Source organism: Bos taurus, chromosome 25 (assembly GCF_002263795.3).
Source record: "Bos taurus isolate L1 Dominette 01449 registration number 42190680 breed Hereford chromosome 25, ARS-UCD2.0, whole genome shotgun sequence".
In the NCBI taxonomy this organism is placed as follows: domain Eukaryota; kingdom Metazoa; phylum Chordata; class Mammalia; order Artiodactyla; family Bovidae; genus Bos; species Bos taurus.
In genome coordinates, this window is record NC_037352.1 from 27025703 (window position 1) to 27041074 (window position 15372).

General features: G+C 50.8%; 1 long non-coding RNA gene across 3 annotated transcripts in view; it reads left to right on the plus strand.

Moving 5' to 3' along the window:
- Window positions 1-15319, plus strand: part of LOC101902665 (uncharacterized) — a 48429-nt gene extending 33110 nt beyond the window's left edge. For all 3 annotated transcript variants that reach the window (XR_009492924.1, XR_009492923.1, XR_003032572.2), the window contains exon 7: window positions 9889-15319. This is a non-coding gene — a long non-coding RNA (uncharacterized lncRNA). The remainder of the gene's footprint in view (window positions 1-9888) is intronic.
- Window positions 15320-15372: the final 53 nt, after the last annotated feature.

The following is a 15372-nucleotide window of genomic DNA, read 5'->3' on the forward strand; positions in this document are numbered from 1 at the left end:
ACTTCCCAGGCAGATATGAATGTGCCTGCCAGTGCAGGGGACTTGGGTTCATACCTAGTCCAGGAAGATTCCACATGCTGAGGAGCAACTACGCTCTCACAGCCATAAATCAATACTCACCATTTAAAAAATACAGTAAGAATCATCTCATCCAGGTGAGAAAATGAAGTTTCGAAGAGGTGATGTTACACAATGCCCCAAAGATAGAGACGATGCTGAAAGCTCACTTTCTTTGTACAGCAGTGCCGAAAAAAATCTCACAAAGTTTTGGGTAAAGTAGAAAAGGAGCGCTTTATTGCTTTGCCAGGCAAAGGGGGACACAGTGGCTTCATGCCCTCAAAAACACCTGTCCCCCATTTGGGGAAGATAGTGAAACGCCTTATAGCAATTGTCCAGGGAGGGCATGATCATCTCATAACATTCTTCTTTTTTTCTTTTATTTTTCATGATATTGTATTAGTAATACATAAATAGAGTCAACATTCTTCTGATGGGTTGGTGGGGAGGTAAGTAGGGGTTCATGGTCTCAAATCAGGTCCAACTGGTCAGGTGTCTACATGCTTGTGGGCAGCATACCATTGTTAACCATCAAATTCTCCCACCCAGAGGGGGTTTTGGTGTCTGCAAAATAGCTCAAAGATATTGTGTGCATCCCTTGATGGGGAATCAGGCTCTTACTCCAAGGCTGCTCTTACTTTTCTTGGCTTCTCCCTGGTTTTGCATCCCTGCCCTTCCCCAATGAACAACTGCTTGAATCTGCCCATTAGAACTCAGGGAAGGCCATGGAGCCTGAATGAACGTTGTTTCCTATAATCAAAGAAATGCAGGAGGAGACTTCCCTCATGGTCCAGTGGCTGGGACCACATGGTCCCAAGCAGGGGCCCGGGTTTGATCCCTTGTCAGGGAATAGATCCCACATGCTTCAACCCAGTGCAGCCAAATAAATAAATATCTTAAACAACAAAAAAGGGAGGACACAAAGACCTTGTGTCCAGGAGCCCCACAGGGCCCTGCACCGAGGTAAGGCCAGATCTCCACAGAGTCTCATTCTAGATTTCAGTGGAAAAAAGAATCCCCTGGGTTACTCTTACAAATATAGATTCTTGATTCCCACTCAGACGTTCCATAGGTTCTAAGGAGCCCCTGGTGGTAATGAACCCACCTCCCAGTGCAGGAGACTTAAGAGATGTGGATTTGATCCCTGGGTCAGGAAGATCCCCTGGAGGAAGGCACAGCAACCCACTCCAGTATTCTTGCCTGGAGAATCCCATGGACAGAGGAGTCCAGTAGGTTGCAGTCCATAGGGTCAAAAAGAGTTGGACACGACTGAAGCGACTTACCAAACATGCCCCAACCACTAATGCCGAAGAAGCTGAAGTTGACTGTTCTATAAACACCCCCAGGATTTTCTAGGAGTGACACCAAGAAAGGAAAAAAAAAAAAAACAAAACCAGATGTAAAGATGTCCTTTCCATCATGGGGTATTGGAATGCAAAATAGGAAGTCAAAAGATATCTGGAGTAACAGGCAAGTTTGGCCTTGGAGTACAAAATGAAGCAGGGCAAAAGCTAACACACGTTTGTTGAGACAACACACTGGTCATAGCACACATAGTCTTTCAACAACACAAGAGGCAACTCTACACATGGACATCACCAGATGGTCAATACTGAAATCAGATCGAGTGTATTCTTCTCAGCCAAAAATGGAGAAGCTCTATACACTCAGTAAAAGAAAGTCCTGGGGCTGACTGTGGCTCAGATCATTGGCTCCTTCTTGCAAAACTCAGGCTTAAATTAAAGAAACTAGGGGAAACCACTAGGCCATTCAGCTGTGACCTAAATCAAATCCCTTATGATGATACAGTGAAAGTGAAAGTCGCTCAAAGTATTCGACTCTTTGTCACCCCATAGTCTATCAGAGCAGATCAGATCAGATCAGTCGCTCAGTCATGTCCGACTCTTTGTGACCCCATGAATCACAGCATGCCAGGCCTCCCTGTCCATCACCAACTCCTGGAGTTCACTCAGACTCATGTCCATCGAGTCAGTGATGCCATCCAGCCATCTCGTCCTCTGTCGTCCCCTTTTCCTCCTGCCCCCAATCCCTCCCAGCATCAGAGTCTTTTCCAATGAGTCAACTCTTCGCATGAGGTGGCCAAAGTATTGGAGTTTCAGCTTTAGCATCATTCCTTCCAAAGTAATCCCAGGGCTGATCTCCTTCAGAATGGACTGGTTGGATCTCCTTGCAGTCCAAGGGACTCTCAAGAGTCTATACCGTCCAAGGAATAATACTGGAATGGTTAGTGTTTCTCTTCTCCAGGGATTTCTCAACCCAGGGATCGAACCCAGGTCTCCCAGATTGTGGGCAGATAGTTTACCAACTGAGCGCTCAGTGATTATACAGTGGAGGTGACGAATAGATTCAAGGAATTAGATCCGGTAGACAGACTGCCTGAAGAACTATGGACAGAGGTTTGTAACATTGTACAAGAGGCCGTGACCAAAACCATCCCAAAGGAAAAGAAATGCAAGAAGGCAAAATGCTTCTCTGAGGAGGCTTTACAAATAGCTGAGGAAAGAAAAGAGGTGAAAAGCAAGGAAGAAGAGAAGGAAAGATATACCCAACTGAGTGCCGAGTTCCAGAGAACAGTAAGAAGAGATAAGGAGGCCTTCTCAAATGAACAATGCAAAGAGATCAGAAAACAATAGAATGGGAAAGACTAGAGATCTCTTCAAGAAAACTGGAGAGATCAGGGGAACATTTCATGCAAAGATGGGCACGAGAAAGGACAGAAACAGTAAGGACCTAACAGAAGAAGAAGAGATAAAGACCAGGTGGCTAGAATATACAGACGAACTACAAAAAAGGTCTTAATATCCCGGGTAACCACGACGGTGTGGTCACTAACCTAGAGCCAGACATCCTGGAGCCTGAAGTCCAGTGGGCCTTAGGAAGCATGCCTATGAACAAAGCTAGCAGAGGCGACAGAATTCTAGCTGGAGCTATTTAACATCCTAAAAGATGATGCTGTTAAAGTGCTGTACTCAATATGTCAGCAAATATGGAAAACTCAGCAGTGGCCCCAGGACTGGAAAGGGTCAGTTTTCATTCCCATCCCAAAGAAGGGCAGTGCCAAAGAATTTTCAGATTATAGCTCAATTGCAATCATTTCATGTGCTAGCAAAGTTATGCTCAAAATCCCTCAAGCTAGGCTTCAGCAGTATATGAACTCAGAACTTCCAGATGTATAAGCTGGGTTTAGAAAAGACAGAGGAACCAGAGATCCAATTGCCAACATTAGCTGGATCATAGAGAAAGCAAGGGAATTCCAGAAAAAAACATCTATTTCTGCTTCATTGATTACTGGAAAGCCTTTGACTGTGTGGATCACCGCAAACCATGGAAAATTCTTAGAGATGGGAATACCAGACCAACTTACCTGTTTCCTGAGCAACCTGTATGAGGCTCAATAAGGAACAACTGACTGGTTCAAATTTGGGAAAGGAGCACAATAAGCCTATATACTGTTACTCTGTTTATGTAACTTTATGCAGAGTACATCATGCAAAATGCAGGGTGGATGACCCACAAGCTGGAATCAATGTTTCCAGGAGAACTATCACAAACCTCAGAGAAGCAGATAATACCACCCTACTGGCAGAAAATGAAGAGGAACTAAAGAAACTCTTTGGAGAAGGCAATGGCACCCCACTCCAGTACTCTTGCCTGGAAAATCCCATGGACGAAGGAGCCTGCAAGGCTGCAGTCTGTGGGGTTGCTGAGGGCTGTACATGACTGAAGTGACTTTGCAGCAGCAGCAGCAAAGAGCCTCTTGATGAAGGTGAAAGAGGAGAGCAAAAAAGCTGGCTTAAAACTCAACATTCAAAACACTAAGATCATGGCATCCGTTCCCATCACTTGATGGCAAGTAGAAAGGGAAAAAGTGAGAGCAGTGACAGATTTTATCTTCTTGGGCTCCAAAATCACTGCAGAAGGTGACTGCAGCCATGAAATTAAAAGATGCTTGTTCCTTGGAGGAAAACTATGACAAATCTAGACAACATATTAAAAAGCGTAGACATCGCTTTGTGACTAAAGTCCCTATAGTTAAAGCTATAGTTTTTCCAGTAAGTAAGCCTGTATACATGTAACAGCTGGACTGACCCTTGCTTCACCAAATCAAGTGGAATTCAGATCATTCTAATGGAAGAGAGAGCTTTAGGCAGCTGAGACCTAAGCCCTCAGGGCTTCCTAATTTCCTTGTATGACCAGTTAAGAGTTTAGGGGGCTGCCCTGGGCTTCCCAGATGGTGCTAGTGGTAAAGAACCCGCCTGCCAATGCAGGAGATATAAGAGATGTGGATTCCATCCTTGGGTGGGGAAGATCCCCTGGAGGAGGGCATGGCAACCCACTCCAGTATTCTTGCCTGCAAAATCCTATAGACAGAGGAGCCTGGTGGGCTACAGTCCATAGGGTCACAAAGGGTCTGACACGACTGAAGTGTCTTAGCACCCAGGCACTCTGGGCCTGGGGTGGGTAGAGGTAAGCACATTCCAGGAAGGGAAGGAAGGCAGGAGGCCTAGTAGCAGCTGCTGGAAGAATTACATGAGGATTCAGAGTTTTCCATGGAGCTCTGAAAGAAGAATATTTGGAAGAATTTGGAAGAATACAGCCTTGTGCAAGAGGCCATGGTCTTACAGAGCCTAGATTTTTGGAAGACTAAATCTCAAATGCTCATCGCTAAATGGACAAAAGCCTGAGGCTCCCAGCTCACTCTGGATTAGGTCAAGAATTTTGCATCATAGGTACCTAGCATGGGGCTTCCCTGGTGGCTCAGACAGTCAAGACCCGGCCTGGGAATCTGGAGACCTGAATTTGATCCCTAGTTTGGGATTATCCCCCAGACGAGGAAACAGCAACCCACTCCAGTAGTTTGACTGGAGAATCCCCACGAGCAGAGGAGCCTGGAGGGCTGTAGTCCATTGGGTCTCAAAGACTTGGACACAACTGAGCAACTAAGCACAGCACAGCACAGCTGCCTATCCTAGGATACACAGGGATGTATACACAGGGATGGACACACAAGAGGTGCTTAATATCCATTTATTTGATGTAGCAGTGTGGTCCTCAACCAAATTTTACAGAAGATTTTTAAGATCATTTCTTTATAACTGTGTGGGGTTTCTTTGCAAAGGTAGTCCAGTCATTTGTCTGGTTCTATATTCAAATGGGTCAAAAAGGGAACTTCCTTGGTGGTTGAGTGGTTAAGGACCTGTCTGCCGATGCAGGGGACATGGGTTCACTCCCTGCCCCGGGAAGATCCCACATGCTGAAGGGCAACTAAGCCTGTGTGACCCAACTGCTGAAGCCCATGAGCCCTAGAGCCTGTGCTCCACAACGAGAGAAGCCACCGCAATGAGAAACCAGAGGACCACGAGGAAGAGTGGTCCAACTCGGGAAAACCCACATGCAGCAACAAAGAGCCAGCACGGTCAGAAAGAAACTCACCACACGGACGATTCAAATGCCTTTAAAAAAGAGAGAAACTTTTGCAATGTTCAAAGCCCCTGCTGCAGGAACGCACTTAAAGCATCCATCCCAGCTCCCAATCAGGAGGGGGCATGCGTGTGTGCTGATTTGCTTCAGTCCATGCTAAATTGTTACAGTAGAGGCCGACTCTGTGACCCTATGGACTGCAGGCCACCAGGCTCCTCTGTCCATGGGATTCTCCAGGCAAAAATACTGGAGTGGATGGCCCTGCCCTCCTCCATGGAATTTTCCCCACCCAGAGATGGAACCTGAGTGCCCTCTATCTCCTGCATTGGCAGGTGGGTTCTTTACCACTAGTGCCATCTGGGAAGCCCCATTAGAAGGGCACAACTCTAAAAAGAAATGTGATCGTATATATGTGATAAATTGGAGAGGTCTGGGAAACGTGTATACTGGCAACACCCACTGACAGTAGAAACTCAGCTAGTGTTGCCATCAGACCCTCCAGGGACACTGGACAATGAGCTCTACTGAAGGGTTCTATGACCATTAGAAGCCACACCCATGGTTGGGTGTGTTACTTCCAGAACTTTCATCAACCAGACCCTGGCAACTTCTGTGGAGCCTTGTTTTCAGTGATTACTAATTGCAGGGGTGACTGTCAACCTCTTACAGGGGCATTTTCTATTCACTTGACCACCATGCTGCTGCTGCTGCTGCTAAGTGGCTTCAGTCGTGTCCGACTCTGTGGGACCCCATAAATGGCAGCCCACCAGGCTCCCCTGTCCCTTGGATTCTCCAGGCAAGAACACTGGAGTGGGTTGCCATTTCCTTATCCACTGCATGAAAGTGAAAAGTGAAAGTGTAGTTGCTCAGTACTGTCCAACTCTTCGAGACCCCATGGACTGCAGCCTACCAGGCTCCTCCATCCATGGGATTTTCCAGGCAAGAGTACTGGAGTGGGTTGCCATGCCCACCATATTTCAGTGTAAATTAATGTCCTCTCTGCTTTTTATAAAAAAAAATATTTATTCATTTGGCTGCTTTGGGTCTTAGTTGTGACATGCAGGCTCTTTCATTGCAATGCACGGGCTTCTCTCTAGCTAAAGCGAATGGGCTGAGGAGTTGGAGCAAGAACTTAGTTGCCCTGTGGCATGTGGGATCTTAGTTCCCCAATCCAGCCACTTCACGTGCATTGGAAGGCCAATTCTTAACTGATGGACCACTGGGGAAGGCCCTCCTCTCTGCTTTCTGAATAGTGTCCCATGTGACCAACAAAAGAGCTGCCCCAGTGCATGTCTTATAGAGGGCGCTTGCCCAGATAATCCTCTACGTGACAACTGTCCCTTCACTAGGAGCCACAGAAAGCTGTGTCTGTCATTAGGGCTATTTAAAGGCATTGCCAGGGAGTGCTAGTGGTCAAGAATCCGAATACCAATGCAGAGGATGTAAGAGATGTGGATTTGATCCCTGGGTCACGAAGATCCCCTGGAGGAGGACATGGCAACCCATTCCACTGTTCTTGCCTGGAGAATCCCATGGACAGAGGAGTCTGGCGGGCTACAGTCCATAGGGTTGCAAAGACTCGGACATGACTGAACTGACTTAGCACACACTCACAGGCATTCTAGTTCTTTTCCTTCCAGGCAGAAAGTAGAAAGAGGTCCTGACTCTGCCCACTTTGAAATTAGGGGAGGCTATGGATTAGTCAATACTATGTGAACACAACTGTCCTGAGTCACTTCTGGGCAGAAGCTATAGAAGCCAGGCCATGTTTCACCAAGTCCTTCTCCCTTTATTCATCAGTGATTGGATGGTGATTATGGAAGCTCATATCCAGATGGAGCCTCTTCCCCTGGCCTTAATCCCTGGGTAACTAGAATGGGCAGATCTCTCCCCACTGACCAACCCTAGACACACAACATGAGCCCAAATCAGACCTTAGTTGCTGTAAGCCACCCAAACTTGGGTGTTCTTTGTTACTGCAGCATAACTTCACCTGCTCTGACTGATACAGAAGCTATGACCTTCTACACAAATGCAGGAAAGATCTGGATCTTCCGGAAAGAGTACCCACTACTGAAAAGGAACCTCAAGATCAATGGGCTGCTCCCACTCCTGAATTCAGTGAGCTCAGTCCAAGGTTGTGGATAGTTCTGAGAGCTGGCAGGAGCCCTCCATCCCTTTCCAGTAGCTTCCCCCCTGGAGACTGAATGGTGCTCCTCCTTCTGAATGTGGTCTGCAGCTCCAGCCCCTCATATAGGAAACCACTACCACCGAGGGCCATGAACCATCTTTCTGATGGTTCTCAGACAAAATGTGCAAATAAGGTGGACAGAAGACAGAAATTTTTTGTGCAAATGAAAAGGGACTTGTGGATGCTGTAAACCCGGAGTTCACTTATGGCTGAGAAGGTCTGACTGTTGTTTTTATATTTTAATGTCAACGTGGGAAGATTATAGTATTTGCAACTCATATTTTAAGTAGACCTCCTCAGTCGTTTCAGTCGTGTCCAACTCCTTGCGACCATATGGACTGTAGCCTGCCAGGCTCCTCAGTCCTTGGGACTGTCTAGACAGGAATACTGGAGTGGGTTGTCATGCCCTCCTCCAGCAGATCTTCCCCAACCAGGGGTTGAACTCCTGTCTCCTGCATTACAGGCAGATTCTTTACCAATGAGCCACTGGGGAAACCTGTTTTAAGTATATACAAATAATGTCTGCTCATGGTAAAACTGTCAATCTGCAGAGTAGGTTATAAAGTGAAAAGCAAAAGTTCTCCTCTTTCTCTGTATGCAGTCACACTCAGCCATCTCTCTATCCAGCCAGCGAGGAGTGCAGGCACACTATCCAGCCCTGAGGTGCTCTCTAGAGTGTGAGAATGGCCTTGACCTTCAGTAGGCTTATGTCCGGGTCTCAGTTAATGAGGTGGGGCCAGTAGTGCTTCTGCTAGGACTGAAGCAAGCTGGAGGGGACTGTGTGGATCTAGCGAGTACTTGTCTCATCCCAAAGGGGCAGCCACAGTTCTGCACCAGCTGTTTCTTGTTCAAGGAAACAAAGAATGAAGACTCCGTGTTGCTGGATTCCAAGTGAAAGAAATGTGTGGTTCCTCTGCCAAACTTAACACACAGAGGATGGACATGATCAACTGGCAGATGCTATAGTTGTGAAGGTGGCCTCTGAGGCCTTGGGAATCCTAGCTTTTTAAAAAAAATTATTTTATGATACCAATTATTTTTCTTTATAATTTAATATTCCTTTCTAAACTTTATTCATTTATTGATGTATTATATATTTTTGGCCGTGCTGGGTCTTTATTGCTGCACGCTGGCTTTCTCCAGTTGTGGCGCAGGGTACTCTTTGTTGGGGTGTGCAGGCTTCTTGTTGGCATAGCTTCTTTTGGTAGGGTGCACAGGCCCTAGATCCTGGGCTCGGTAGTTGTGGCGCTCGGGCTTTGTTTCTCTGCATTATATGGGATCTTCTCCGATCAGGGTTCAAACCCGGATCTCTTGCATTAGCAGGCGAATTCTTTACCCCTAGACAGACCCCCAGAGAAGCTCTGAATCCTAGCTTTATCACTCAGTCATTCCCAGTTTCCTCATCTATAAAATGAGATTGTAACAGGATTCTTAGGAGGATCAAATGAGATGCTGAAAGCACATAAGAGACAAGACTTCATAAAGCTTGTATCTAGGGGAAGAGTCAAATGAATCTCATCTGGGAATGACACACATGAAGGGTTTTTGGGACACAAACCTGAAAGATGAAGTTAACTGGGTGCAGCGGTGGGAAGGGTGGAAGGAAAGAGCCTAATCGGTAGAGGGACTAGCTCCAGAAAAATCCCTGGGGAATCATGTAGCCAAACTAAAGCAGTGAGGTGGAAGAGGAAACAATCTTCCGGGAGTCAAGGCTTTCCTAAATACACTGTGAGCTAGTAGGAGCCTGAGGCCAGTCCCTGAAAATTTAGGACTTCACATCTCACCAGCCAGCTTGCGTTCAATTCCCTGCCAGAAAACCACACTCACCAAATCTTCCGCAGGGCCCTCGAACCACAGGGGTCGAAAGTGAATAGTTTTGCAGGCAGAGGAGGAAGATTAAGAAGGCAGCTAAGAAGGTACAGTGGTAGGAAGCAGACCCATTTGCCTTGGCAGCTGAGGTGTCTAGCGCGGAGGGGGAGAAGGCCCGGAGAGGGGGCGGGGGTGCCTCCAAGACTCGTTGGGCAATTGGCAGCGCCAACAACTTCAGATTGAGGAATCTAGGCAGCTTGTTGGCCCTCAGTCAAACGAAGAATGGGCGCCCCCTAGCAGCAGTAATCGGTAGTGGACACGGAAGGATCCAGATGAGGGGCCCGGGCAGAGGGGGTGCGGCTCAAGATAGGGTAGACAGCCTGGCATAGTTTTCTTCTCACAGGAGCTAACTCCTTCCGGCATGATGGACACCTGGGATCCCAAAACAGCTGGGCTGGAAGGGCCCTCGAGAAAGGAACTGCCAACACGTGCCCTGTGTCAGGCCCTGAAGGTGGGCATTTTCGTGAACATTGTCATAACACTCTGCTTCGAGGTAGGTATCGTTATCCCCATTTTTCAGATGAGAAAAATCGAGGTTTGGTGACTTCCCAAGGAGGGGTGGGGATGTTGTATGACTCCAGAGCCTTTTCCCTGGAGCTCTCCCGACTTGGAAGCTACCGATTCTCTGAGGTTTGGGGGAACAAGCATCAGGTGTCAGGCGCCGAAGCTTTCCAAGGGACAACAGCGTGACAGTACTCTCGGCAAGAACCACGCCTCCCTTGTCGCCACACACTGATTACTGTTGCTTTCCTTTAAGAGCCTTCCCCTGAAAGATGAAGTCCTCGCCACACGGGGAGGCAGACATTATAGATTCCTGGATCTCTCGGACGTCTTTTCTCCCTCACCTTCATTGATCCCCACTTGCGACAGAAATTCTTCCCCTCCACTAGCGAGTGAAGGCACGAGACTACATTTCCCTGGAGGTCGTCAGAAGCGGGTGGCGAGGAGAGAAGGAAACAGACTCTCCGTTTCTGTCTGCTCTCAATTTGGACTGTTGGCGGTGATGCACATTTCAACAGCCCATGTCCTTTCTCTGTTGAGCAAAGGAAGGGACTACGTCGCCCAGCAGGCACTGGCGCGGAGGATGTGCTAGGCTGCCATCTTTATTGTAGTCCTTTCCCCTGTTTCCACAAGGAGTAGCCTTAGCGAATGAACTACAAGTTCCAGGTCACCGTTGCCCCTTTCCTCCAGTGGCCATCTTTGCTGGTAGACCCCGCCCCTTTCCCCCTTCCATTGTCTGGTCAAGATAATAAAAGGGAGCCGGGAAGACTGCAACTCCCGTCAAGCTTTGCGCCAACAGGAGAGTAATTTCGATATTACTGGCGAGCGAGGTGACGAGGTGGTATAGTGAGGCAACCGCGAGAAGCTAGGTTGCCTGCCATTTTTATGGTAGTCTCCTTATCCTCTTGATCCTACCATTCTTAAAGAACTCTAGAACGCTTAGTTCAGTTCAGTCGCTCAGTCGTGTCCGACTCTGCGACCCCATGAATCGCAGCACGCCAGGCCTCCCTGTCCATCACCAACTCCCGGAGTTCACTCAGACTCACGTCCATCGAGTCAATGATGCCATCCAGCCATCCCATCCTCTGTCGTCCCCTTCTCCTCCTGCCCCTAATCCCTCCCAGCATCAGAGTCTTTTCCAGTGAGTCAACTCTTCGCATGAGGTGGCCAAAGTACTGGAGTTTCATCTTCAGCATTATTCCTTGCAAAGAACCCCATCGCACTTTGGAAGATGGACTACTAGTCAGGTGTCCGTCCTTCTTCCGCCATCTTGTTTGTAGTCAACGTTCCCACGCCTCTACGCTCTGCAACCTGGAGCCTTGGGGCAACCGGACTATGAATCCCGGCATCCGCCACTCCCGGCTTTTCACGTCCTCCGCCTACTTGTTTGTAGTTCCCACGGACCCCAGCATCCCTTTGATCCCAGCGCCCAGCGCCCGCAGGACTACTACTTCCATCGTGCCCTGCGCATGTTAGTCCTGGAAAGAGGAGGAGGTGGGGGAAGGAGAGGGTAGGGGGCGCGGTTCCTCTGAGAGAAGGAGAGAGTAAAGAGGAGGAGGAGGAGGGGAGGAGGCAGGAGGGAAGGGGAGGAGGAGCAGGGAGGGGAGGGGAGGGGAGTGGCAAGGAGGAGAGGGTAGAGGGAAGAGAGGTGGAGGAGCTCAGGAGGGATGGGAGAGGCGGCCAGGGCCCGGGGCCGAAGCAGCGCGGGGCCGGGGACCAGGGTGGCTGAGGCAGGCCCATTTTCCCCTCACCTTTTTCCTGTCCCCTTCCAACCTTTCCTTCCACCCTCCAGCTTGAGGAAGGGAATTTTATTCAAATTTTATTTAAATCTCTATCTCCCGAGAGTCGCTTGCTGGGAGGAGGGGGAGAGGACGGGGGCGCGCGCAGGCTAGGTGCGGGAAGGGAGCGAGGCCCAGCAGCTCCCTTCACCCCTTCTGCTCGCCCCGTAGCAGTAGCGCAGGGGCTGGTTCAGGTGAGGGGAGCAGGTTACAGAAATCCCCGACCCTCCCCGGGAACCGGCGGAGGGCGGGGCTTGAGCTCCTGAAACAGTGCGGGGGTCCCAGGTCTACCCTGGGCATCGGGAAGGGGCAAGTTAAAGCGCCAGGGGCGCTGGGCAGAGGCGAGGAGGGGCAGGGTGGAAGGAGGTGAGCAGACACCCGAACTGAGTGGGGCCCAGGCAAAAGCTGTGCACCCTGCGCCCGAGGAGCCCCCGTTGGCCTGTGGGACTGAGGGACTGAGCCCCCCAGAGCAGGACCTCCCCCTGCAAGGGCCGCGCCGCAGCCCATGGGAGGGCCTCGCCCCCGGCGCCCCCCATCTCCACTCGCCGCCGTCCCGGCCTCCGCCGGAGGGAGGGGCCGAGCGCCTTCGGGGGGCCGTGGACCCCGGCGTTCTGAGCGTTCCGCGCCGGCGCCGCCCGCCCCCCCCCCCCCCCCCGCCGCCGATGGCCGCCGACCCGCCGGGAGTTGCTGAGAAGGGAGAGATGGCTCCCGGGACACGTGTGAGGTGGGTTCATGCAGCTCCTCCTCACCCCTAGACCTGGGCAGCTCCCAGTCCCATTCATCCTCAGCCCGGCCTCTCTACCTTGCCCGCCCCCAGCCTCACACTCTCTTTGCTCCAAACTCCTCATCTCCAGCCCTCTTTCCTGTTAGCCCTCAACCCTGGGAACTGGTCTTCCTTCCTAGACCTAACTTCCCCTTGCAGACCCCCATCCCCGCCTGCAGTTGCAGCCCTCCAAGGCCCCTCCCCTGGAGCGCTGGAGGGCTCCTTTCCCCGCTGTGGATGGGTTTGGAAAGGGGGAAGCTGGGGTAAGACTCTGGATATGAAGAGAACCTCCCGGCCTGCTGAATCTGTGTGGGATCTTGGAGGATCTGGTTTGCCTGGGAAGAGAAGCCCAAGGGATTCCAGACAATTAGGGATGGAAAGCAGCTTGGAAAACTGGGAGGCGGGGGGCGGTGCACACGAGCCCATCTTGAGTTCTATGGAGATGTCAGGCTGGATTCTAGATTCCCAGGGAATCTGGGAGATTGCCCTGGTTGACCTGAGAGACCCATAAGGAGGCTGTGTTGGAGCAGAGGGAGCTCTGTGGGGAACAGAGTTGAAATTTGGGGCCATGGAGGGCTTCTGAAGCAGCATCTGAAAGAAGGTCTGTGAGCACTGGGAAGTTGGGCAGCCCGGTGGATCTTTAGGGGTTAGATTGGGTGAGTAGGTTCCCATGAAGGTGAGGAGGAAATCTAGGCTTTAGAGGAGAGGAGTTGGGTGTTAGTAGCTTTTGAGAGAAAAGAGAGAGGTCTGGAGTTGGCAATCAGGAATCTGTGGGGATCTGGGAGGTGAATTTGGGGTGTTTCAGCTTGGGGAGAGCTGGGGATGGAGCACATTTGGAGAACAGGGGAAGAGTTGGGACCTGTCTCAGGTGACTCCACAGACAAGGAGCCCCTGGTTTTCCAGGGAGCTTCGCTGTGGGGATGTTGGTGGAAAGGTCCTTGTCCCTCTCGGTGTCCCTTCATCCTCCCTGAGTCAGGCGCGGGAGTCTGGAAGAAGTGTTAGAGTAGGAGTGAAGTCAGGAAGCTAGTTCTCAGGGCCCCCGGAGGAGCCAGGTGAGCTGCTTCAGGAAGAGGGTGACCTTGCCTAGAGGGAGGGGTGTTCCCCTGGCCACCCGCAGGAGGGGCACCTCCTTGTTCCTTGTCTCCCTGGGTAGGAAGGCAAGCTCTGGCTGCCTAGGAGTCGGGGAAAAGCTGCCAGGAGTCTCGCCGGCCAGGGTTCCGGTGGGCACCCCTGACCTAGCCACCCTCCACCCACAGCCCTCGGCGTTGCTGACGCCCCCAGTGTCGTCGAGAAGCAGGGGGCTGGGGGCCGGGGGGGCCGGGGGCCGGTGCCCGGTGCCCGGTGCCGGCGGACCCCGAACCCACTGCCACCGCTGCTGAGCCTCTCTGCGAACTGAGTGCGGGGACTGCTACTTCTGCCGAGACATGAATTCTGGGGGGCCCGGGCTCTTGAAGCAGTAGTGCCCCCTTCGGCAGTGCACTGCCTTGAATTCTGCCCCCGCTGCAGGGGGGCATCCTTCCCCACCTGACCTTAGCACCTATCTGGGTGCTGAGGGTGACTCCATCGAGGATCATGTAAAGTTGCCATAGATTCGCTCATGCGTTCACTGGCTGGTTCACATATCCACCAGACCCATTTCTGCCCTCAGCTTCAAGCTGGGGCCAATGTTAGGGTCCACAGAAGAATCCCTCCCACACCCTACCTTCAGGCCTTTCCCAACTTTCAAAGGCTAAGACCCACAGAAAGCTCCGTCCCCCTTGGACTCCCTCCCCAGAACCAAGAATGGGTCTTTGCCTTCTTTGGCCTCCTTTCCACCTGTGAGAGTGGTCTCGGATTTGAAGATGGTCTTACCCACTGTGTGACCTTGAGCAAATCACTGTAAACCTCAAGGTACCTTCTTCGTGAAATGTTTCCTTTGTTGAGTTGTAAAGGTCAAACAGCATGGATAAGAAGGTACCTGCTGCCAGGCGCAGCACACAGTAGGTATCCAGGAACCATGGGGTTGTGCCGGCCTTCCTCATCCTTAGTGCTCCCCGGGGCTCCCAAGAGTGGGCCTTTCCCAGTAGCCTTGGGACCAGCTCGCAGTCCCCTCCCGGCCGTCTCCATCTCTCCCTATCTCTGTCAGCGTCTCTCTGTCCTCCGACTGTTTCCGTCTTTCTGTTTCCTTTGGGCACTTCTCCGTCTCGTTTTCTCTCTGGGTCCTTCTTGTCTCCCTCTATGACCTCCCGTATCTGACATGTCCTTGCTTCCCCCGCGTTTTTCCACCGCTTGCGTCTGCCTCTCTGAGCATCTCTTTGTCTTCCCATCCCCTTTTCCTCTTGGCCCACTGTAGCCTGTTCATATCTCCACCTCATCTCAAGGAAGAGCCACCTGTCACTCTGTTTGCCTCTGTCCTTCTCTCTGTTGTGTCCTGGCCAGGAACATGCCTGTTGGCCCTGTGGTGGAAGGGCTACTCCAGACAAATTTCAGCCACCTTCGCCCAGGGTCACTCCACCTGCTGCTCTCCCCGTCCCCCATCCCACCCCTTGTGGCCCTGCCCCCTCTCCCTGTGATGTCCTCCACCCCTTCCCCTCCCTCTGCCCTAATCCACACCTTGCCTTCTCCTCAAGTCAGGTTTATGGAGACAAAAAAAAAAAAAAAACCTCACCCCTTTGAAGAGTTTTATTTACGAGAATAAATTAATTTTTTGTAAATAAAATGTTGAACAAGAACATTGAATTTCCCAGTATATACAGTCGTTGAAAATAGGGAAACACATTTAAGGAGAAAAA